This window comes from Oncorhynchus mykiss, chromosome 28 (assembly GCF_057628025.1).
Source record: "Oncorhynchus mykiss isolate SJ-2025 chromosome 28, ASM5762802v1, whole genome shotgun sequence".
Taxonomy (NCBI): Eukaryota; Metazoa; Chordata; class Actinopteri; order Salmoniformes; family Salmonidae; genus Oncorhynchus; species Oncorhynchus mykiss.
In genome coordinates this window covers 7,535,288-7,559,741 of record NC_143049.1, presented here as the reverse complement: position 1 = coordinate 7,559,741, position 24,454 = coordinate 7,535,288, and the positions used below count along the sequence as shown (strand labels likewise).

At 40.9% G+C, this 24,454-nt stretch overlaps 1 pseudogene; it reads left to right on the top strand.

The window, feature by feature from the left end:
* The first annotated feature begins 1,091 nt into the window (after positions 1-1,091).
* On the top strand, positions 1,092-1,210 carry LOC118944892 (5S ribosomal RNA; annotated as a pseudogene).
* The last annotated feature ends 23,244 nt before the right edge of the window (positions 1,211-24,454 follow it).

Here is a 24,454-nt window from a genome sequence, read left to right as displayed (position 1 = left end):
TGAAGAGATAAATAATACTACTGTGGAGAATATGTATAAGAAAATATTGCAATGTATTCCTGGGGAGTGGGTGATTTTAATAAATAAAGAGGTGGCTAAAAGATCTAGGGGTTTACCGGTTTTATATTATGAAAGTGATGGGGAGAAACATGATTTGTCAAGTTTAAAAGTTTAAATGGTTTATAGTAAATGTATTTTAAAATATATAAAAGTTCTTGCTTCAGAAAAAGTGTGTTCTAGGGTGTTTGCAAATATGGATGTGAAATCAATATGGAAGAATGTAAATGTAAAATATAATTCTATAGAGTGTGAAGATAATGATTTTAAATTGAAACAATAGGATTTTTACAAATGTGGTTTTGCATCAAATAAATAGGGATATTAAAGAGAATGTGATATTTGTTGTACGGGGTGGAACATTTTATGCACTTTTTTGTTGAATGTAGCAGGTTAAAAGATTTTCATGAGTTTTTCCTTTTTAGAAGGATTTTAGAAAATGATGCAGAGATAATATATAAATACAGTGGAGGGAATTTTGAAATACTGTTTGTGTGGGGGAGTACTTTTATTGAAATAATGTCAAATGGGAAACTTGTATTTAATTATTAATTGGTATTAGTGAATGCTTGTGTTTTAAATAGATTTTATTCTATTATTTTTCTGATTTTGTAAAAGGGTGAATTGTTGTAAATAGTGTGTTTATTCATAATAAAAAAATAAAAAAAATTAAGTACGCCCGATCAGGAAGCTAAGCAGGGTCTTGCCTGGTAAGTACCTGGATGGGAGACTGTCTGGAAAATAACATGTTCTTTGTCCACTAGGGGGTGCTCTTGCATCATTTCATCAGCAACACCTCCTTGTCCTTTTTTTCCCACAAGGCTGAAATATGTGCCCTCCCTTTGAAATAAGCAAGCAAGGTTTGTTTGTTTGTCATCCAACGATCTGTGCTACAAAGTGATGGCAATTTCTATGCAATTTCTTCCACTTTTTGAGTGACACAAAGTTGAAGCTCTCTTCTAAATGGTGAAATAGCAACAGCGGTTATTCAGACGCACTTTGACTTTATATAGTGCACCAAGAGATGGTGTCTTGCTTACTACCATACCCGCCTGAGTACCCCCGATCTCATCAGATATCAGAAGCTAAACAGGGTCGGGCCTGGTTAGTACCTGGATGGGAGTCCGCCTGGGAATAACAGGTGCTGTATGTTTTTTGTCCACTAGGGGTGCTCTTGCATCATTTCATCAGCAACACATCTTTTAGAATTAAAACTCTTTGTCCGTTTTTTCCCACAGGCTGAAATATGTGCCCTCGTTTTGAAATAAGTAAGCAAGGTTTGTTTGTACTTCATCCAACAATCTGTGCTACAAAGTGATGGCTACAGTCTTTGCAATTTATTCCACTTTTTCAGTGACACAAAGTTGCTCTTCTAATTGGTGAAATAGCAACAGCTGTTATTCAGACTCACTTGGACTTTATATAGTGCACCAAGAGATGGTTTCTCGCTTACTACCATACCAGCCTGAGTACGCCCCTTTTTGGAAGTTTCAGGAAGTGAGTGAGCAGCAGGTGTTTGATTGTTTGAGAGAGAAAATAGTTTTTGTTTTTGGTGGTTTAATATACTTTAAGTTTGTGTGGGGAGTATAGTTTTTTTTCTTTGTAAATATTTGTGTTTTTATCCCCCAACGGCGTGAGCTGTTTGGGGGATTCTACGTAAAATAACCGGACGGATTCAATGGCTTCGACATCGAGAATAACAACAACAACGAGAATGGACAACAGAGAAAAAAGAGCGTCGAATTAAGAGTTGAGTAGAAGAAAATATGAGAAAGAACTGACGGTGAACGTGGAAGTTATTGGAGAAGAAAAAATAACAACGATGGAATTGCTGAGAGGAATAAAATAAGTATGTGGAACGATTTTGGGATGTAGAACGAAAGACAGAAATAAGTACGAAATAACCATGTCGCATGCGAAGGGAAAAGAAAGACTAATAGACGGGCTAAAAATAAAGAGCTGTCAAGTCATGGTGAAAGAACTGGGGAACGATAAACTTGTGGTGTCATTTTTGAATTTGCCGGCATATATTACGGATGATGAAATATGAGAAATTAGAAGGATGGAAAGTGAACGCGACAACACCAATCAAGAGGAGGATGTGGCCAGCAACGGACATTGTGGACGGGACGAGATTTTGTAAGGTAAGGTGTTCGAACATCGGTGATATGTGTAGAAGGTCTGACAGACCTAAGGACAGATGTAAATGTAAGAAGGGAAATGTCTTATTTCTGCAAACAATGGACCTCATTACTGAAGAAGATGAGGGGAGTGTGGCTATGGAGAGAGAGGAAGAGAGTGATATGGAAAGTGTGTCGCAGGTGATTCCAGAGACAGCTATCGATATGCTTGGAGAGTATGTAATGAGAGAGAATAAAGTAGACGGCACGGGTCAAAGTTATTGATTTATGACCCTGTGTCCATGATGACGTGTACATGTCCAAATATGGGCCTCCGGCCAGGCCATCCTGTTCCTGTGGTCACGTGTTAGAGGGTGTGTTATTTTATATCTATATTGCATCCTTTGAAGTAGTCATGCTGATTGATGTCTGGGGACCTGGTTGAACTGGGGGGGGGGGGGTTCAGTGTTTGAACTTTTGAACGTGTATGTCCCCCACCCCCAGTTTTATTGCCCTTATGGTTGTTATCTGATGAAGCAGGAATGTCCGGGGTATTGGCTGTGGCATACGCATTATAAATGTCCAGAACAAGGCCTGCGATTTTTAAAATAAAGCCCAGAATATGAAACATAAAAATATGTCTCCTAGGCCAATTCTCGGGGTGCTCTGCAGCTCATGCCATGAACCCAATGACAAAAGCCTGGAGGATGTTTTGCGTGAGGCTCCAGAATGTTTTAAAGGAGTTTTGGGTACGAGTGAGGGACATATGTCTTACATATTCCAACCTGAGGAATCTACGGTTAAGATATTCACAGACAGCGGCCCCAAACCCCTTTATCGGGCAGAACCCGAGAGTTTTTCTCCAGCGCTAAGGAGGAGAGAATGGCTTAAAATAAGACTTGCGCTGTGTCAAATTGAACAGGCCCTGAGTGCTTCAAGTCTACCCGGATATGCGTTGGAAGAAATTATCTGATGGCCCTAAGAGTTGCTTCAATGGCGTATACCCCGGACTCCAGAGTGACAATTTTAGCATGTGAACAATGCAACGAAAACTGTCAGTTCATATGTATTTTCCAAAGCTTGCAAGGATGTAAACTTTTTTAAAATAATGTTCAGTTTTAAATGGCACGATTACCATATTTTCCGAACACTGATGAATAAGCTGGACAGTCTTTTCGAAAATCGTGAACAATTACGGCGATGGCCGAGGTTATCGTTGAGACGTTTTATTAAAGTTTGTAATAATGTACAACTGCAGGCCTCCAAGGTTTTTACATAAAACACATAAAACACATGTTTAAATATTTGTCAAATGTGTTAATTAATTCTAACATGTCTTAAAGGTTGTACGAAATATTTTGGAATTCAATAAAAGGAATTTAAAAACTGTATCTCACCCTTTAACTATGGGAAAATGTATTTTACATCATCACCCAGCTCTGTCGAAGGAAAAAGACCCGGAAAATCAGGGGGCCTGCGTGAGTGTGCGTGTGTGACGGAGCAGCAGGAGTATGTGTGCCCAAGCATTCTATCTGTAGAGAATCGTTTGAAACCAATGTTTGCACTATCATGCATACGGCATGTCCAGATATCTGCCTACCGCCCGGGGTTAAACATTGATATCGCTAATCAGCGCCCGGTGCCCCCCAACACGGATGTAGACAGAATGTCTCTTTGAATTCACCGCTTTTGTACTCTAAACCAAATATACAGGCGGGTTGCATACATGATATCTCCCAAAAAAAAGAACACACGTCCCTTTAAACTCATTCTGTACTTTCGCTAGTTAGGGACAGAACGTGGAGCATATATTTTAACACTTTTAGCACAGCTTTAGCGCAAACCCACAGGCCCGAATATTTAGCTGCCAGGACAGATTAAAAAATATATTCTGAATAAGTGAATCTCTCCTAATGGATATTTCTGGAGGTGAGTAAGTGAAAAATATGTATTTTTAAGTTTTGAGTTTTGTTTGAATATTATTGTGATATTAAACCCGAGTTATTTGTGTATTTCAGGTTAAATGCCCATATAAGTTAAAGTGTATATATATCGTATAAATGTTAATATTATCTAACGTTTGTTAGGCTCCCCAACATTTACGCAGCTTTTAAGAGGTCTAACGGATCTGGAACACCATGAGGTGGATTCTCAGTCTCAAAACCCCGGCAGCCAATCGCCATCCGCATATTTTCGCGGTAAGTCCATATAATTAATCACATACCCAAGAATATTTATATATTGAAAAAATAAAAAAATACTGTGTACTATTTTAAAAGCTATTTTTTGTATTTACAGCCGACATACAGCCAATAATGATAAAGGATTCGTTATGGACAACTGACACATCTGGTGACTTGGATGCAATTCTCCCGTTCTGTACGAACGTTTTTTCAAACACTCCCCACTCGCTACACATTCCATGCCCCAACAAGCAACGCAAAACTGTGGCCCAAGTGCATTGCTCAGAATCCACCCCTCCAGAAAAGTACTACGGTATGAGACCATTATACATTTTGTTATTAGTTATACGTCTTTTATTAGTTATACCTCTTTTGATAGAATATGTTAAAACAAGGACAAATAATGTTTTTCAGACTGCCAGGAGACCGGCCCTGAGGAATCGGGAACACTAGATGAAAAAAGTCACACCCCCCCGGTTTCTGTGATTCGTCAGAACAGCCAGCGCCAGAAAAGCCGAGGTATTTTAATTATGTACTGTTAATATATAGTATTATGCCTGAAATGTATTTGACATTTTATGTATCTAACATATTTTTATATTTAATAACCTATTTTTTATGTATTATTTTCTTTCAGACTCCTCCCCGGCGAAAAATGGCACAGAAGGCCACATACATCTAGAGCTGGGGGAATCCGGCTCACCGAACATTCCCAATGAAACAACTAAAATGACATTTTAGATGTTGACGACCAGTTATTCTGTGATGCGGCCAACCTTCTTGACCCCGACAATTCTATGGCATCAACATCAGGATCTGCAATAGAACAAGCAAGGTTTTTCACATTATTTTCCAGGGCTTTGAAATCGAGGAACGTTTTGCTATACAAACGACTGGGGATTTTAATTGAGAGACAGTACCGAGACGATATGTTATTTTTGCATAGAACAATTCCACGCATGTTAAACACCAAACCGATTAAAAAACGCAAATACAGGCGCTAAAATCATGTATGTAACACGTATCATTCCAGAAATACTCCAAAACGCACATCCTTAATTATTCAAAAGGACGAACAACAGGAACAAGTTGAGACAGTTGAAAGCCTCTTAGCACAGATACCCCCAGAACTCCTAGAAATTATTAAACGTATGAACGAGTCAGGGACGCCCGATGAAAACCTGTTATCACAGATTCCCGAAGCCCTCATAACCTTAATAATAATAATGAATCAGATGAACGAGAGTCAGACATTTTCGGCACCCGCCACCCCAACAACGACATCCCAACCATTAACGCCCATGTCCGTAGAGTCTGATACGCCACATTATGTTTTTGGGGAATTGTCTAATAAATCTGGAGGGAGATGGTATTGATAGACGTGTCCGGGTTGTGTACCGGAATAAATTCAACAATACAGAGATTCGACAGTTTTTCAATTTCCTATGGGCGAGTAAGAATCTTGACTATGCTGTGTTTTACGTAATGATAATTGACACTCTGAACGATCTGTTAGACACGGCAAGAGATTATGGCGAACCACGTGATGTCTTACAGTTGGAAATTTATCGCATTGCTAGAACGCCTTGTTCAGTCAAATTTAGTCGTCATAGCAGATCAGACCCTCGAGCTTGTAGTGCAAATAATATGTCAACCCCAGGGTGGTGGTGGGCAGAGAAGGAAGCTTGATAGCCTAATGCAGTCAGAAATCATAAGCAATAAAAGGGCCTACCTCATAAACGTTCACAATCCAGGTAATAAGCTATGTTTTGCAATAGGCCTAGCGCATTTACTTAACCCTGGATGTACTGATCTGACGCCATTGCAAAAAGGCTAGATAGCTCCAAACGGCCGTGGGTCTCGGTATACAGGATGCTGTGGCTTTCTCTGACATAGTCAAATTTGAAAACTTTCTGAATATCAAGATTGTGGTTTTGTACCACAGTAGAGCTAATGCAGCTCTCTTGAAGTTCCAAAACAACCCCCAAACGCATCCTCAGATTCTGTACTTTTATGTGCAAAACAAACATTACTACGCCGTTACCAACATCACGGCATTCATAGGGGCACCATATGTGTGTCCATCCTGCCATACCGGCTACACCCGAAAGGGGGGGAACTCGTGCCATTATAACTGTTCAGTATGTCAGGATGCAGATTGCCCAATGCAACCCTTAAACTTGACACCCTGTGAGGATTGCCACCGCACATGTCGTTCGACCTACTGTTACGAAAAACACAAAATTTAAACATGGCACCCCAAGGCATGTAAATCTGTAAGCAGTTGTGACATTAACAAGAAATGCCCAAAATGTCATTGCAATTACAACCTTAAAATAGATTGCCCTAAACCGCATGTGTGTGGAATCATACATTGTCCAATCTGTAAAAGGCCTTTGAAAAGCAGAGACGCTGAAGTGGTTCAAGAAGTGCCACACAAGTGTTATATTCAGCCCTTGGCTGAAGATGAACATTCAGAGAAATATGTGTTCTATGATTTTGAGACAAATCAGCAATCGGGGGTTCATTTACCTATTTTTGTATCTACTATGACTTTCAAGGATGAAAAGTGGTCGGCAGAGGGATTGCATTGTGCACTGCTCTTTCTAAAACACTTTAGAAAACCCCAGTACAGAAACTTCACGTTTATAGCGCACAATGCTAGAGCCTACCTTCTTCTGAACCCCTTGATACAGCAAGGCGTGGCACCTAGTGTCATAGCTCAAGGTAGTAAAATACATTGACAGAGATACATTGACAGTTTAAGCTTCTTACCCATGAGATTGGCTCAAATGCCAGAGGCCTTGGGTTTTGAAAACTCTGTGAAAGGCTGGTTCCCCCACTTCTTCACATCTGAGGAGAATCTACATTATGTCAGATCATATCCCAGCCCAGAAATGTACGGGTGTGATCAAATGTCTCCCAAAGAGCGTGAGAGATTCATGACGTGGTACGAGACAGTAAGACATGGCACCTTTGATTTCCATAAAGAGATGGAATCATACTGTGACAATGATGTGGTTATACTTCGTGAAGGATGCCTCAGATTCAGAGAAGAGGTAATCAAAGATGCAGGCATTGACCCCTGGAGTTGTACAACTATTGCATCGGCATGCATGAAAACCTATCGTACACACTATCTGCCTACATCCTCTATAGCTATCCCCTCGCCTGACAACTACCGACGCCAATTCATGTCATACTCTAGTGGGTCCATTCAATGGTTGGAGTATATGGCCCAGGATAAAACATTTTTATTCAACATGCTTTGAATCGGGGGGGGAAGGCGTTTGGCTCTTACCATGTAGATGGCTACACCCAGATTGACGGGGTTGAGACTGTGCATGAGTACAACGGTTGTTTCTTCCATGGATGTAAATCTTGCTTTGTGCCCCAGGCCATGTGTGTCCTAACCCAAAATACTTTTGGGGAAATGTACCAAGAGTTTCAAGACAAATTGGATTCTTTACAGGCTACTTACAGCCTAAAAGTGGAGGTTTTGTGGGAGCACGAATGGACCGCCCTCAAAAAGTCTGATCCTCATGTTCAAGCCTTTCCAGCTATGACACCCCAGAACCCCTGGAACCCCGACAGGCCTTGTATGGCGGCCGTACCAATGCTTTGACCTTGCGGTATGTAGCGCAACCCGACGAGACAATAGGATTTGTAGATTTTACATCCCTTTATCCTCATGTAATGAGTTCCTCATGCTATCCTATGGGGCATCCGGAAATTATTCATTGTGATTTTGACTTACCTCAAAACTATTTTGGTCTGATCAAAGCAACTGTCTACCCTCCTAGGGGTTTGTTTATACCAGTGTTGCCTTAGAGGGGCCCTCAAGGAAAACTTTTCTTTCCCCTTTGTCGCACCTGCAGTGAAAACAAACAACAATGTGATCACTCAGATCAAGAAAGAGCCCTGACAGGGGTGTGGGTCACAGTTGAATTCTCTAAGGCTTTAGAGATGGGGTATCGTGTGGCCAAAATCTTTGAAGTGTGGAACTTTTCCAAGAAATCAGACACTCTTTTTAAAGAGTACATCAAGACCTTCTTGAGATGCAAGCAAATGGCTTCAGGTTATCCTGCATCGGTCACAGATCAAGAGAGCAAAGACAGGTACATTCAAGACTATCACGACAGAGATGGCATACTTCTTGACCCTGACAGAATAGAGGTCAACAAATCCAAACGAAATGTGTCAATTGTACTTAAATTCGCTTTGGGGCAAATTATCGCAGAGATGTAATATGCTAACAACGTTGATTATTAAAGACCCCAAATAATTTTTGGAATTTGTTTTTACGGACCAATACGAAATTTCAAATTTTTCATTCTTGAGTCAAGATATTGCCCTGGTGCAATGGCGACGTAACAAGAAGTGGGTTCTACCCCCGGGTAATGTAAATGTGTTTTTTGCAGCATTTACCAGAGGCGGGTTCTTTACCACGACACAGACTCTGTGGTCTATGTAAGCAAACAGGGGGATTGGAGCCCCCCACTCAGCAACTATCTGGGTTGCTTAACGAGTGAACTCGAAGAGGGTGACGATATCACAGAATGGTCCTCCTGTGGTCCCAAAAGCTATGCTTTTAGGACTAAAAATAATCACTTGGTGTTGAAAGCCAAAGGCGTGACTCAAAACTATGAAAATGCCCCGTGTGTAAAACTTGGAATCAATCACACGCTTGGTCGAGGGGTTCCTAAATGACAGGAATAGTGACTTGGAGATTTTGAGCTCCTACAAAAAGATTGTTAGGGATAAAAAGGGCTTCCACCTGAGGAATGCCCCACTTACTAAAAGATTCAGGGTAGTCTATGACAGGAGACTGCTTTTGCCTGACAGGACCACATTGTCGCTTTGGCTACTGACTTATGCTACAAGCCGCAGTGTGTCATTAAAGCTTAAGATATGACTGCTGTAGAAGGTTTTGACCCTCGGTTGCAACTACCATTTTCGGCCTTAATCGCAGGGCCGTCTAATAGTGGTAAAACTTGTTTTGTAAAAAGTATTTTAGAGAATTCTGAACGTGTTATCTCAAAAGCCTGATAATGTTGTGTGGTGTTATTCTTGTTATCAACCTCTGTATGAGGAATTATTGAATTATTGAATTATTGAAGTTTGTTGAAGGAATACCTGAATCCCTGTCTGATGAACTTTTACCTCCTCATAAAGACGATATGCTATTTGCAGGTAGCGAACGTCCCGAAATTGCCCGAGCGTTTACCCAATATACTCATCATAGAAACCTGTCCGTGCTTTACTTGGTACAGAATGTCTTTCACCAAGGTAAAAATAGCCGCACCATCAGTTTGAACACCAATTACATGGTTTTGTTCAAAAATCCTAGAGACAAACTACAAATTAACACTCTAGCATAGCAGATGTACCCGGGAAGGAAATCCTACTTTATGGAAAGCTACGAGGACGCTACCAAAGCGCCATTTTCTTATTTAATCGTGGATTTAAAAGCAAATACTCCAGAACACCTGAGGCTACGAACAGGTCTGTTCCCGTGGGAGTGGCCGGCTGCGTACATTCCTAAAAAGTAACCGCTATGTCTCTGCGTTTAAAAAGAAACCTGCCCCTCTTGAGAAGCCTAGTTGGGGCTACATCTAATGAACGGAAGGCCATCTTGGGTCACTGTTCTTCAGATCTCATATTATCCCTATGTGAGATTTCTTTGAATCTTCTCAAAGGACGCATTCCACTCACCCTGACACAATTGAAAAAATTAAAGAGACAAAAGACCGCGATCAAACTCTTTGCCAATAAAAGGGTCAGTCTTCAAAAGAAACGACATAGCATACAACAGTCTGGCGGTTTTATTCTACCTTTACTAAGTATAGCCGTGCCCTTCATCACCAGCCTTATTGCTGCCAGACGTGGGGGTTGAACACAGAGGGTGATGGCTAATAAAATGTATCTGGTGCCACAACAAGAGTTGGATAGACTTAAAAAACACATGCAGGGTCCCGAAAATATCAGACAAACAGCGGAAAATGATTTGGATACGGCCATGAAGGATATTTTGAATCAAAAAGGATTGAACCCCTATGATAAGGTCCAAAAATACACAGACCTCTTGCAAAGGTATTTGTCCTTGGTGAAACAAGGGGAGAGAGAGACAGGCCATTTAACTATTTCCCTACAGGACCCTTTAAAAGATGACGAGCCTAGCGAGAGCCAAGCCCCATGCAATGCCTGTACCTGTGAGCTTACCGTCTGAAGATCAAATGCCTGTTGAAGATAAAGTTATGCATGACTTGTTAACCCATGTTCCGGCACGTAACAGGAAAAATGTTAGCTACATTATGAACAAGATAAAAGACTCAAATGGGGCCGCTACTTGGAACGACAAAGGAGAGTTTATCCTTCAGGGTTCTGTTGTCAAGGGTTCACATATGCTTGACTGGCTTAAAAGTACCACATTGGCCCACAAGGTTGCTGATGACAGAAGACCTCCAGGGTGGCTTCAGTTTCTTAAGGCCCTGGCCATCCTCAACATTCCCCTCTCGGGTGTACCCAACTATAAGCTTTGTCAACAGATTCACTCTTTAAAACAAAAACCTTCAACGAGATACAGCACCCCTAAAGATGCCCCAACAACCCCGCATCCCTATGAAATGAATGATGATAACCGATTTACCCCCCTGAACGCCTCCGGACCTTTCCCTAATCCCGATCTCTCTGGGTGGTTAGACTTTTGAATTACTATGATTAAATTCAATACATTTTATTTGAAACAATAAGCAATTTAACATTTGTGGCATTCTTGAAACATTTGATGTGAGCATACGCCTTGATTACACGGTCTTAAAGGATACACATTTGAACACTTTTGATATGTTCTAACAAAACAAGCTACAACATTATCATTACTTCTTAAATCATCCTTATAAAGAGACATAACATCTTCAAAAGAAACTCCCCGGGCTCTTTGGCATAGGTAGAATACACAGTGGTGACCGGAATGTAGTGGAAAGGTTATCTTGCACTTGTTTGATGTTGTAGTATATCTTTGAGCAGTTTTTGGTCAAAAATTCTTTAATAGATTTGGGGAAATGTGAAAAACCGGGGGGAAAGCCATAGGAGTCAAAAAAGTTGAGATTTTTCTTCCTCCTTCCTCTTCTAATGTCACAGCTAGCAAATGTTCACCCGGCATGTGTTTAGGATGGGTATTGACAATAAACATGGCAGGCCGCTCCGTCCATTTCTCCATAGGTAATTCATCACAAGCCAACACTCCACAAAATTGTTTTCCAATCAGTCGGCTCATGAGCACTTCCAACTCTTGGGTATTCATGTCTTTGCTCAACGATCCTTAATAATAATCTACTAAAACCTGTCTTCGGCTATTCACTTCCAAGATTGAATCAGAGCATGCATAAACAATCATGCTAACGGTACAGGCTAAAGGTGTACGGAAACGCATTTCCAGCCTGAGGTTACCTTGGGACACCACCGAAAGATTTCCTGAGGTGTCATCATCAGGTGATAAATTGAAAGCAAACATTGTGTAACCTTCTGCAAAATCATTTCTGTCAATAGGTAAAGAGATCTTTTGGATGCCTCCCGGTAGCCAGGAATAGATTGTAAAATTCTCGCACAGATATGTTGTTATTAAATTGCGGTTGGAAAGCCTTAGCAGGGACCTGACGTCCGTCCTGACACAGAGCTACATACTCTGCATTGAAGTGTTGAAAATTAAATGGGTTTTTATTTAAGCTGCCTGTATTGGAGGCATGATCAAGCAAACCTATAACCACGCATCGGGGTAAAGGGCCTAGAAATAGGTTTTCTTGACTGCAGATACTGCTGCCCACAGGTATGCTAAAGGTTTTCATGGCCCCCAACACGTTTAAACTAAAGTCCCCGTCCTGTGCAGACATTAGGCAAAACTCATCCTTGGCCCTGGTTAATTTTAGTCTTAAATCAACCGCATTTAAGAGTAAACGTTCTTGAAAGAAAATGTCAGAGTGTATAGGGCCTAGCAGATGAAACTCTCGAGATTCGGCACAGTAGCGAGCGCGTGCCTCCAGTCCTTTGTTTGCACCGGTGGATGGGTCTGTCGATTCCATAGAGCCTCCTGCAGTATCCTTGCTAAACAGCCCGGCGCTGAATTGGGTCTTGAGAGTGTCTTCAGAGTAGTTGAGTAAACACTCCATGATGGCCCTGTATGGGTATGTGGCACTGCTTTGACTGATTAGACGTTCCCCCAAAGTCACATCCACTTGGGAGAAGATGGTAGCCACTGGGTAATTAATGAGACTCACTTTGGCATCGTTTGCAATATTAGTACCATCTCTTTTGGTCACTTTTAGACGCAAATGCACCAAGGTGTTGTTGAGGTCCAGATAGTTGTCACCGTGGCCTGGTATGAAAAACTCTATGGGACCGTTGTCTGTAATGGCAGAGAGTGGCGCTATCTCCACATAACTGGACCTCTCTACTGAATGTTGGGTTAAGGGGGCTGTGAAAAGATCGAGCTCTGTCTTTATAGCTTCAGAGGACATGCGGTGTAAAAGAGCCATGGTGCTTGTTCTTTTAGAAAATACTTCCAAGTATTTTTTTTACCGTTTTTGGTCCAGACCTCCTCACTTTACCCCGTCTTTGACTAACTGAGTTTCTTTTAACCGTTAACCTCCGTTTTTTAGGCGCAAGCCTGCGCCTTATGCCCGGAGGTCTCTTTTTTGGTCATCAAGACAACATCAGCCCGAGCCTTCTTGACATAGCATTGGCTACAACCTCACTTACTATATTTTTTGCTGCTGATTTTAAATGCGGTTTGGCTATGCTGAGGCCTCTCTTCATAAACGGTAAAACCATCCTAAAGAGGTTACGAAATATACCTCCTATCCCCGAACCATACATGGTTGGGGGACCATAATAGCCGGGTAACCCATTACCCACTTGATCAACATAGTATGAGACATAACGGTTAGGGTCGAGATGTCAGTGTCCCATAACCCTTTTTAATTTATTTGTATTATGTATATAAAGTATATAATACTAATATTATATATGTAGAGAGGTTTTGGTGGGTCTAAAGTGGATTTTTACAATCGTTTTACCATAAGTAAATTCGATGTTTTCGCTCTGATCCGTTTTAAGCTCAACAAGACTGTTTTCAATATATTTCTTGCTTACAGGTACGTAGTGTGGCTTGTCGTGGGTGACAGTGACTATGTCCCCATCCTTTCCATCTATATGTACCGTTCTCAGGAGTGGCACACAGCTGTCTCCGACCCTTTGATAGGATATGATGTCGGTATACACAAATATGTTGTAAAATCCTGCATGTATATCTGCGGGGAATGGGAATAATTTATCTTTCACATACGTCCATTTATTGGGACCCATCCCCAACATGTAGGCTAAATTACCACCGGTCTTTATTCCCCAGGCAGCATCTCCTGAGATTTGTAAAAGTTTATGTATAGGGTTGTACATCAGGAATATTTCCATATTGTTCAGTGATAGGCGTTCATTCAACTCGGAGACGATCCTGTCGACGGTTCTATAGAACCCTTTTTTAACCTTAATAAGTTTTGCAGGTTCCGATAACTTTTTGCAATAAAAATCCCGGTCCTTATCATTGATATTATACCAGAAATGGGGGTATGTAATCTCGCTGAGACCTACTTCCCAGGCCTCTGACAACTCTATAGGCTTTGGAAAATTGGTTGTATAATTCGAACTCTGATTATTACGATATATATGTGCGGACGCATTACTGGGGAGAGTCAGGTAGAAACCGCTGTGTTCCATGATGCACTCCGGTGTACACACAAATGATGATGTATTTTATCATGCATTAGGGTTTAAATTAACCCCCGATGCCTCCACCACATCCTGCTCTAATACCCAACTGTTGAACTTTTGGGGCCAGTTTTTCCAGCGGACCAGCACCCATTTTTGACCCTTTTCTCTCTTTTGATCTAGAATCTCCTCCACGTGAAACACTTTGTCTTTGCCCAACTGTACCTCCGGTAATTCCTTCTCATAAAAAGATCCCTCTATAAGTTCCCCGTCATAATCTTTTAATGTGTAGACCAGGGGTATGCGCGGCAGACATTGGGGCGGCAGGGTAGCCTAGTGGTTAGAGCGTTGGACTAGTAACCGCAACGTTGCAAGTTCAAACCCCCGAGCTGACAAGGTACACATCTGTCATTCTGCCCCTGAACAGGCAGTTAACCCACTGTTCCTAGGCTGTCATTGAAAATAAGAATTTGTTCTTAACTGACTTGCCTAGTTAAATAAAGGTAAAATAAAAATAAATAAAAAACTGTGAATAGCTCATCACTGTATCCTTGCTCATATTTTTTGTTGAAAACACCCCTCAACTTGGATATACGAACCAAGTCCCCCACAATTAATTTTTTTCTTACGGCGAAGGGGGAACACACCATACAGATTTTTAAAGACTTGAAAAGAGTTTTCAGAAGAGACCTCGGAGGGTTTCATCCGTATACTCTTATGATAACTATTGTTATACCCAATTACTAAATCTTGAACTATATCGATATATCTATGCGTGTTGTGAGCTGTAAAATAGTGCCACATCCGCTCCTTCAGAGTTCTGTTAAAGCGTTCAACAACTGAAGCTTTCAAATCCGAGCCTGTAGCAAAATGTCCTATATTGTGCTTCTTCATGAGTTTCTGAAAAGTATTATTAAAAAATTATTTTCCGCCATCAGTCTGCACTTTCTTGGGGGCTCCTCCTTCCTTCAAGATAGAGTCAAAGGCCCGGGTCACCTCTGCCCCGCTCTTATTTTTTAAGACCCTGACAAAAGCTATTTTAGAGAAAATATCTATAACCGTTAGCATGTAGCGATTTCCATAATTTTTATCTGCAAGGGCCTGCATGTCACATAGATCAGCCTGAAATTGGGACAATGGTTGGGTAGAAAAAACGATTTATTGGAAATTGTTTTCTTACGGGTTTATGTAGAGTGTGCGAATCCTGCTCTGATAGCCACTCATTCACTTTAGCATCGCTTAACCGGCTACCTGTTTCTTCGGCTATAGCTCTCTGTAAATGTTCCTTACCCCCATAAGACCCAGGATTAGAGTGATTATAATAAATGTTTTTCAACATCTGCTCTGCCATCCTTCTTGCCTCTCTGAGGTACAATAACGTTAATGAGCCACTTTCAAATAATGAAAACATTTCATTTTCATTTTTGGGATTTTTATTTTCAAGAAAACATTATGTATTACGTATACAGACAGTTCAGAATTCGTTGCAGGATACATGTCCCCGTTTTCTCAATTATCGCATCATGCAAAACCCTGTATATTTGGTTTAGATTAACAGGCTTGTGTCGCTGAATTTTTACAACACACACATCCGCTATAAAAGTATATAAACAACAAATATGATACATGTTACAATTAAATGGTGTTTCAAACAAATAAAGTAAAATCTTAGACAAGGTTGTTTCTAGTTCTTCAGAATCACCACCAAGCCGGAATACCATTTGTGTCCATTGTAGACACTCGCCCGCATGTCGTACATGATTCATGATTTGTTCCATTTTCAGCACACGCTCTACATTAGTCCAGGAATTGTGGGTTGTGTAGAATGATACATTGTTCACTTTATTTTCAATAATTTGATGCATAACATTTGTAAGTTCTCTCAAAAGAAAAAAAATATTTATTCTCTCTAACATCACATACACATAGTTACCCATTGCTTTACATCTAAATAACAAAAATGTCACTCGGTCTCTTGGGGTTTATTGAGCCAGAAAGTCCTCACATCAGCCACCACAGCCTCCCTGTATTTGTTATCGTCCACCAGGGTGTGTCGGATTTCTTTGAGTTTCTCGTGGATGTAGATCGCCTCCTTCAGTTCATGTAGGAATGCCTCGGTTACCCCGTAAACTCTGGGGATAGACGGCACAAGGCCCATAGACTCCAGGGCTCTAACAAGCGATGGTATAAACCTGCAGGACCAAAGTCTTTTCACCAGCACCTCAAAATGGTTGAAGAAGTAATATATTGGGGGGTCGTATAGGCATGGATGCCTGCGCTGGTTGGGGTGATTGATCTCACAACCGATGCATTTTTCTCGTATATATTCTCCAATCACCACGTCTAAAAGCGTGGCTACAGAGGCCTTGATGGTGTCCACAAAAATAGTACTGACCACCCCATCACACATGTCCTCAGGCTGTGTACATGTAGGGGGTGTCGCGGGTCTTGCCAGGGGGGAGTAGAATGTTGGGCTGCGAGGCATACAATCCTTAGGGTCGGGCCCCCATGACGTTTCGGAGTTCTGGTATGCGGTAGGAATATCCATGGTTAATGCGTAAGTGAAGAACTGTAGGTTAAGGACCCTCCTTTTATTGTTGAACCAGCCCTCGGGGTATCAGGGCGTGGTTAACGCAGCCGCGTACTTAGTTTTCTTCGCCGGCTGACCCTTCTGACGATGTACCTTCTTGGGGCTCCTTTGAATCATAATCCTCAGGATTCGTATATATTATGCACTTCTTTAGCCGAACAATGCTCTGTCGCTGTTGGCTCTGTACAAACAGAGCGTCCAACAACTCCAACATTTTCAATTCCATTAAATCCCAACTTTTAAAAGGAATAAGCCGCCGAAAAACCGTCCAGTCTTCAACCCCATAGTCCACTCCTAATGTCTGGTCGGTATATTCTTCTCCTTCGGCTACCGTATAGCGGTTCACTCTACAGGCCAAGTAATCAAACAGATACCCCCAATGCTGTCCATTAGACATCAGCACTTGATCTTTCAGCGCAGTTGCGGGAGGTATCTGGGTTCTATACATACTTAGAAACCGCTTTTTTGGAGTATCGTATATTGCGGCAGTAAACTTTGCCCTTTCTCTATGTCTCAGCCGCGGTCCTGCTTCCGTTGTTACAGTCATCACACCTTTGCCACTGATCGCAAAATCCATGTTTAAAATCTTGTTTACTGTTCTGGGATCGCACGCCTTGTTCTGGACATTTATTTATAATGCGTATGCCCAGCCAATACCCCGAACATTCCTGCTTCATCAGATAACAACCATAAGGGTAATAAAACTGGGGGTGGGGGCCATACACGTTCAAAAGTTCAAACACTGAACCCCCCCCCCCCCCCCCCCCAGTTCAACCAGGTCCCTAGACATCAATCAGCATGACTACTTCAAAGGATGCAATATAGATATAAAATAACACACACCCTCTAACACGTGACCACAGGAACAGGATTGCCTGGCCGGAGGCCCATATTTGGACATGTACACGTCATCATGGACACAGGGTCATAAATCAATAACTTTTGTCTACTTTATTCTCTCTGTAATGCCTTCTGGCAATACTCGAGATGCAGTCTTAGTCTCTGCTGCTGACAAGGTGGGACAGCAGCACATGATTGGTGAATTAGATACACAGGTAAAGATGGTGCTTCTCAGGTGCCTGAACCAGCTTTAAGCCTGTGTGAAAATGACACCAAGGAGAGGGCTGGGTCCACTGGAGTCAACGGCAATGTTAAAGCTCATTTTACAAAAGGCTTGAATGCTGCTCCCCTCACAATTCCAAGTAATGAGTCAGATGAAGAAATAGATAGTGAATATTTTCAGCTGTTTGCAAGAAATAAGAGGTCATTGGCGAAAGCTAGGGAGGTGATGGGATCTGGAAAAAAGAAGGAGAGGAAAGGAGAGATATGTTTAACAACCTTAAAACACTGTTCAGAAAACTATACTGGTAGGAGATTTTAACGTGAAGTGTACTAGAATGGATGTCTCGAGATGTGATAGTTTCAGACATGATTCGTCTAGTATGGAAATTAATGAATAAGGAGAATCTTGTAGATATATGGAGGGCTGAAAATTTAAATAGAAGAGTGTTTTTGAGAAGGCAGGTGGTGTTAAATGAATTAAAACAAAGCAGAATTGATTTATGTCTAGCAAAGGAAGATGTGGTACAGCATGTTCAGAAGATGTCATATAACTTAACAGCATACAGTGATCATGCAGTAATGGCATTTCAAATAGGTTTTGCAGTGGAGATGAGAGGGGGAGGTGTCTGGTGTTTAAATGCCAGTCTGTTAAAGGAGGAAACTTATATAAAAAAAATTGTTGAATGTATCGAAGGTGAAATGTCTAATGTACTGTTAAAAGAGAATGTGAAAGTTAAAGTAAAAAACAGGAGTATTAGGTACTCTAAAAATCGTAACCGTGTAGATAAGCAGAAAGGAAAAAATGCCTAGAAATAGGATATTACATGAACTTGAAAAGGCTGATGCGGATCAAGACTATGATGTTGTGAACTATTTGAAAATCCATGCAGAGCTAGGGTTTTATGAAAAAAATAAACGTTTAGGTGCTATTGTTAGGAGTAAGGCACAGTACGCCTTGGAGGGAGAGAAATGTACTTCCTTTTCTCTGGGGCTTGAAAAATGAAAGCAATTTAAGAGTTATATAGTAGAATTGGAAAATGAAAAAGGTGTAAAGGTAAATGATTTTGTTGACATCTTATATTCAGTTGAATCCTTTTACAGACATCTTTATAAAAAGAATGATGTGGATAAAGTGTGTGTTGCAAAACTGTTGGAGAAAATCAGTGCCAAAGTATCTCAGGCAGATAGAATGATGTGTGATGAAGAGATTTCAATTATGGAAATCAAGGAAGCAATTGAGAACACTCAAGGAAATAAAAGTCCAGGTTTGGATGGTTTAACAAATTAATTCTATAAAGCTTTTGTGGATATTTTGGCACCCATTTTATTGAAGGTTTTTCAGTATATGGTAGAGAAAAATGTGACAAGGCCAGCTGCGGAGAAAGTTTGGAAAATAATTTCTGACTTTGGACGTAAAAAAGATATGGAAACAATAAATGTAAAATATAATAGTATGGAATGTGAAAGTAACGATTTTAAAATAAAGCATAATTGTATATTTACAAAAGTGGTTTTACATCAAATCAATAGGGAAATAAAAAGATAATGTGGAAAATGTAATGCATTTGTTTGTGGAATGTGAGGAGTTAAGATTTATTTTGTAAAGTAAAGGAAATTATACATAGAAACTGGGGGGGTTGATATTTTGAGGAATTGTTGTTATTTGGTGTGTCTGGTAAATGTGAGGGTGTTAATGTGGGTTTGTTGAATGTTGTTTAGAGTTTTGCGAGGTATGCTATTTTGAGGGGAAGAGGGTAAGGGATGTGGGATATTTTTCTAGTGTTGTTTAAGAAGCATATAGATATGTTTTATTGTAATGGAAGGGAATGTTTTGATGAAGCTTTTGTGAACGGGAGTGGGTTGATTTCAAGGGTGGATGGTGGAAGAATCACTAATCATTTTTGAAAGTATTGGTATGTTTATTTCGTTTTGGTTTTCATAGTTGTTCGGGAGTTGATTTCAACATGCCTGTTTTGTGAGATTGGAATTTAGGTTAGGTTTTTATTATTAGTTTTTGTTGTATTTTATTTATTTGAGTTCATTGATTTGATAGACAGGTGAACAATTCACCCCCTATTTTAGTCTTGGGTTTTGTTTATTGTGCATTTTATAAAATATTGTAATTGTACGCCCAATCTCGTCAGATCTCGGAAGCTTAGCAGGGTCAGGCCTGGTTAGTACCTGGATGGGAGACCGCCTGGAAATACCAGGTGCTTCAAGCTTTTTGTCCACTAGGGGGTGCTCTTGCATAATTTCATCAGCAACAATGCCTTGTGGAATTTAAACATTTTGTCCGTTTTTTCCCCACAAGGCCGAAATATGTGCCCTCGTTTTGAAATAAGTAAGCAAGGTTAGTTTGTATTTCATCCAACGATCTGTGCTACAAAATGATGGCTACAGTCTATGCAATGTCTTCCACTTTTTGAGTGACACAAAGTTGAAGCTGCTCTTCTAATTGGTGAAATAGCAACAGCTGTTATTCAGACTCACTTTCACTTTATATAGTGCACCAAGAGATCATTTCTTGCTTACTACCATACCAGCCTGAATACGTCCGATCTCGGAAGCTAAGCAGGATCGGGCCTGGTTTGTACTTGGATGGGAGATTGCCTGGGAATACCATGTGCTGTAAACATTTTGCTCCAGCAGAGGGTTCTCTTGTGTCATGTGTGGAGCAACTGCCTTTTATTTATCGCCCTAATAATGTTGTGTCTTTTTATTGGACTAAATGCAGTTTCTTAGTGCTTCCCTGCCCTGCCCTGATCAAATCAAATAATGGACAATGCGTTTACCTCAAAATCTAGGCAGTGCATTCAGCATTTGTTTTTAGGCTAGGAGACTGTCAATGTCTGTAGTCCATTAGGGCCCAGGTTTTCGCTCTCAAAAGTACACATTTTTAATAGAAATAAAACACGATTGGATGTTCTATGTCCACGACAACGTTTAAAACCCTAGCAGGAAACCACTTTTGAGGTCTGGGAAAAAATGAAGACATATCGATTTTGGGGTGTAGATACCCTTTAAAGGCAAGTGTCCACCAGGAAGAGACCTTTGTTTTGTTAAGCGGTGTTGCTGTAGTGCTCATGTGATTGCGGAGTTTGCAAAACAACTGGCCACTGGATTGATGCAAATAATCATGACATAATTCTGCCAGGCTGGCATAGGCTACTTTGCAGTTAACATTTGATTGAGAAGGTTTTTGTGGGAAGCCTTTCTTTCTCTATCAGAAGGTTATCATTAGCCTCATCGCTAACGGCTACACAAAGTGTAGACATGCGCGCGCTCCACACGCATGCGCACAGAAACTGGGCAGTCCTGTGCAGTTTCTGAAAGTTGCGTGGAAATACGAATCACTGATGCAATTTGTTCATGTCTTATGATTCACTTGGGCAAATGAATGGATTTTCTAACAAGTTGAAGGGATTGAGTTGATTTCCTCAGTTCAAAGCATTTTTGAATATTGTTGAATTTCAGTTTAATGTCTGTATTTCATGATTCCGTGTGGGCGCGCCGTATTTTACAGGGCCCTAGTCCATGAAGTTGTCATAAGTGTTAGGGTTGCGTCAATTGAATCTGGCATCAGGACAGAAGGTGACACGGTGTGACTGAGAATCTTCTGTTTTTTATTATTAGTCAAGCAATGAATGGTAAATGCAATTTTCGTATATACGGGTTCACTGTAACACCACGCAGGGCAGAACAGAGAACTAACTAGTTCCTGACAAAGTTCTTCTAATATACTCTGACAGAAGTAGTTCCCGCTTCTGAGCTGGCCTGTCAGTAGAGGCAGAGCGTGGTTTAGACTCACTCAGCCTATCGTTGGCGCAGAGGCTGGTCCCAGCCCCCAGGTGCTCCCGTTGGCAGGTGTAGTTGTTGCAGGGCAGAATATGTTATGAGCCCACACCTCTGTTTCCCGTTATTGCCAAGTTTGAGTTCTAACAAAAGACAGTCTGTTGTTTGCTACACTACGTTCTGTATGTGTCCACAACAACTCGTGATAACTGCCCACACCCAAGGTTATCCATAGCCTTCAGCTAGTCACACAATATGTTGCACACTTTTATTACAGCTTCAGCTTAAACAAAATCTGAATAGCAAGCCAAACATATTTTCAACCCTCACAATATGTCCTCTTTTTTTCCCCCACAAGAGTGAAATATATGGGCTGGAAATGTGAGCAAGTTTTGAGCTTTCTCAGTGTGTGTCACAAGGTGGACATTTCTCTGTCCCCCTATGAGTGAGTGACACATTTACTTTATATAGTGTTCCAAGAGATTGCCCTTCGCTTACGGCCATACCAGCCTGAATACGTGCTTCCGGTGAGGAAAGTGAGACAGGTGCGGTTGATAGAGCTGTGAGTGAGTGTTTGCACAAGGTTTTTTTTCTTGAGCGCTTTGTTGGTTATATTTCAACAGCTTTCGAAGTATACTTTTGATTTTTGCAGTTGAAAAAGTTTAGGTTTGGTTCGTTCTTCCCCCCTTGCAGTTTTGCTGCTTGGGGGAGAGTTTTCTCATGTATTTTGGTTTACTATGACGGACAACAATGGAATGGAAAAGGACAAAGGCAATGCACAATGGACAAAATATGGACCTGAAGGTGGGTTAAAATATGGCAAAGAACGAACGGAGGTAGTGGAATTGATAGAATAACGACGATGGAATTACTCAAATCAATTAAGGAAGTGTGCGAAGAGGTGGTGGGGTGCAGAATAAAAGGAGACAGGAAATATGAAGTCACGATGCGGGATGCAAAAGGAAAAGAGAGGTTAATGGATGTTTCATGATGAAGGACACGAAGATAATGGTGAGAGACGAGATTACAAACAAACTAATAGTCTCGTTTATGAACTTGACGGTTTATATTGAAGATGGTGCTATACTGGAAAAACTGCGCAGCTGGGGTGTAGCTGCCCTCACGGATATCCGAAGGAGAGTTTGGCTGGGGATGGAGATCGTGGATGGAACGACATACTGTAAGGTGAAGTTCACTGACACCGTGCAGTCATTTCCGTACTCCACAAAGTTCGAGACACTGGAGGGGCGAATATTTCAAAGTGATTCATGACAAGCAGGTCAGGGTGTGTCGCTTGTGTATTCAACCTGGACATATTTTAAAAGACTGCCCTGACGTTAGGTGTTTTAAGTGCAGAAACGAGGGACACTATGCCAGAGAATGTGTCGGAGTAAGGGAGAGGGCAGTTTGCGGAGGATGCAGGTTAAGAACATAGGAGTGCAGGTGTGGAGAGGTATTGCCGGTGGAGAGAAGTCAAGAGCTATTCGATGAAGCAGCTGTATCACCGCTTGGAGAAGAAAATGACAGAGAAGAGTATGTGGAAAAGAGCGGAGATGAGGAGAGCGAGAAGGTGGCGAAGCAGAGGGAGGATGAAATAGGGAGCAGCATGGATTCAGAGATGAGAAGAGGGACTTTTCAGGAGGAGGGGGAGATTGGGCTGGGTGTAGGCACTGGGGACGCACAGTTTTTATAGGAGGCTCGGCCCATGTGGCTGCCTCGGGAGGAGGTGAAGCGGAGGGGAGTGGGACACTGACAATGATGGAGGAGACGGAAATGGATACAGAAAGCACAACAGACACGGAAAAGAAGAATTTGAGTTGGTTGGATGAGATGGATTTAGAGTTGATTTCGGATACAGACGACACTGAAAAGGTTGACAGAATAAGAGGAGGCCTAAGGAAGAGGAAAGCAGGGGACGTGAAAAAGGATGGAAAAGGGAAAAAAACAAGACAACAAGTAAAGGACAATGAAGGTACATTTGTTTATTATTTATTGAAATGGTTAATTGTATGTCCCTAAATGTAAATCGTTTAAGGACAATGGACAAATTTCAAAATATAATTCAAATGAAGAACGTGGATATCTTGTGTTTACAAGAGACCTATTGGGACAATGATTGTGTATTGAAATTAAAAAAAAATATGGAGGTATTTTATTTTTGTGAATAATGGTAAGGGGAATTCTAGTGGCGTTGCCGTTTTATTGAGGAAGGAGTGGTGGACAAAGTGGTACATATACATGATAACAATGGGAGGATTTTAGTTTTAGATTTTGAGTATATGGATATGATTTTTAGAATTATAAATGTTTATGCGCCAAATAACGAAATAGAGTGCAAGGTTTTATTTATTGAAGTGGGATGATGGTGTGTGGGAAATTGCATTGTGGTGGGAGATTTTAATGTGAAAATTGACATATTAGACATGACAAGTGGAGCTATCTTTAGAAATGATGCATCTAGGGCAGTTTTAAAGAAGCTGATGTTTGAGAAAAAAACTTAGACATATGGAGAGATGAAAATCCATATAAACGGGAATTTTCTAGAAGGCAGGTGGTTTTAGGGGAATTAAAACAACTAGAATAGATCAGGTTTTGGTTAAAGAAGGCGTAAGAGATTTTATGAAAGATATCAAGTATGTTTTTACAACTTTTAGTGACCATGCATGTTTAATTTTCTCTGTGGGTTTAGAAAAGGAAAGAACAGGGGGTGGTACGTGGTGTATGAATGAGAGTTATTTGGGGGATGAGGATTATTGTAAACAACTTAAATCTTTGATAACATGTGAAATGGAGGATAATGATAAGTGTTTATTTTATTTTTTTATTTATTTTTACCTTTATTTAACTAGGCAAGTCAGTTAAGAACAAATTCTTATTTTCAATGATGG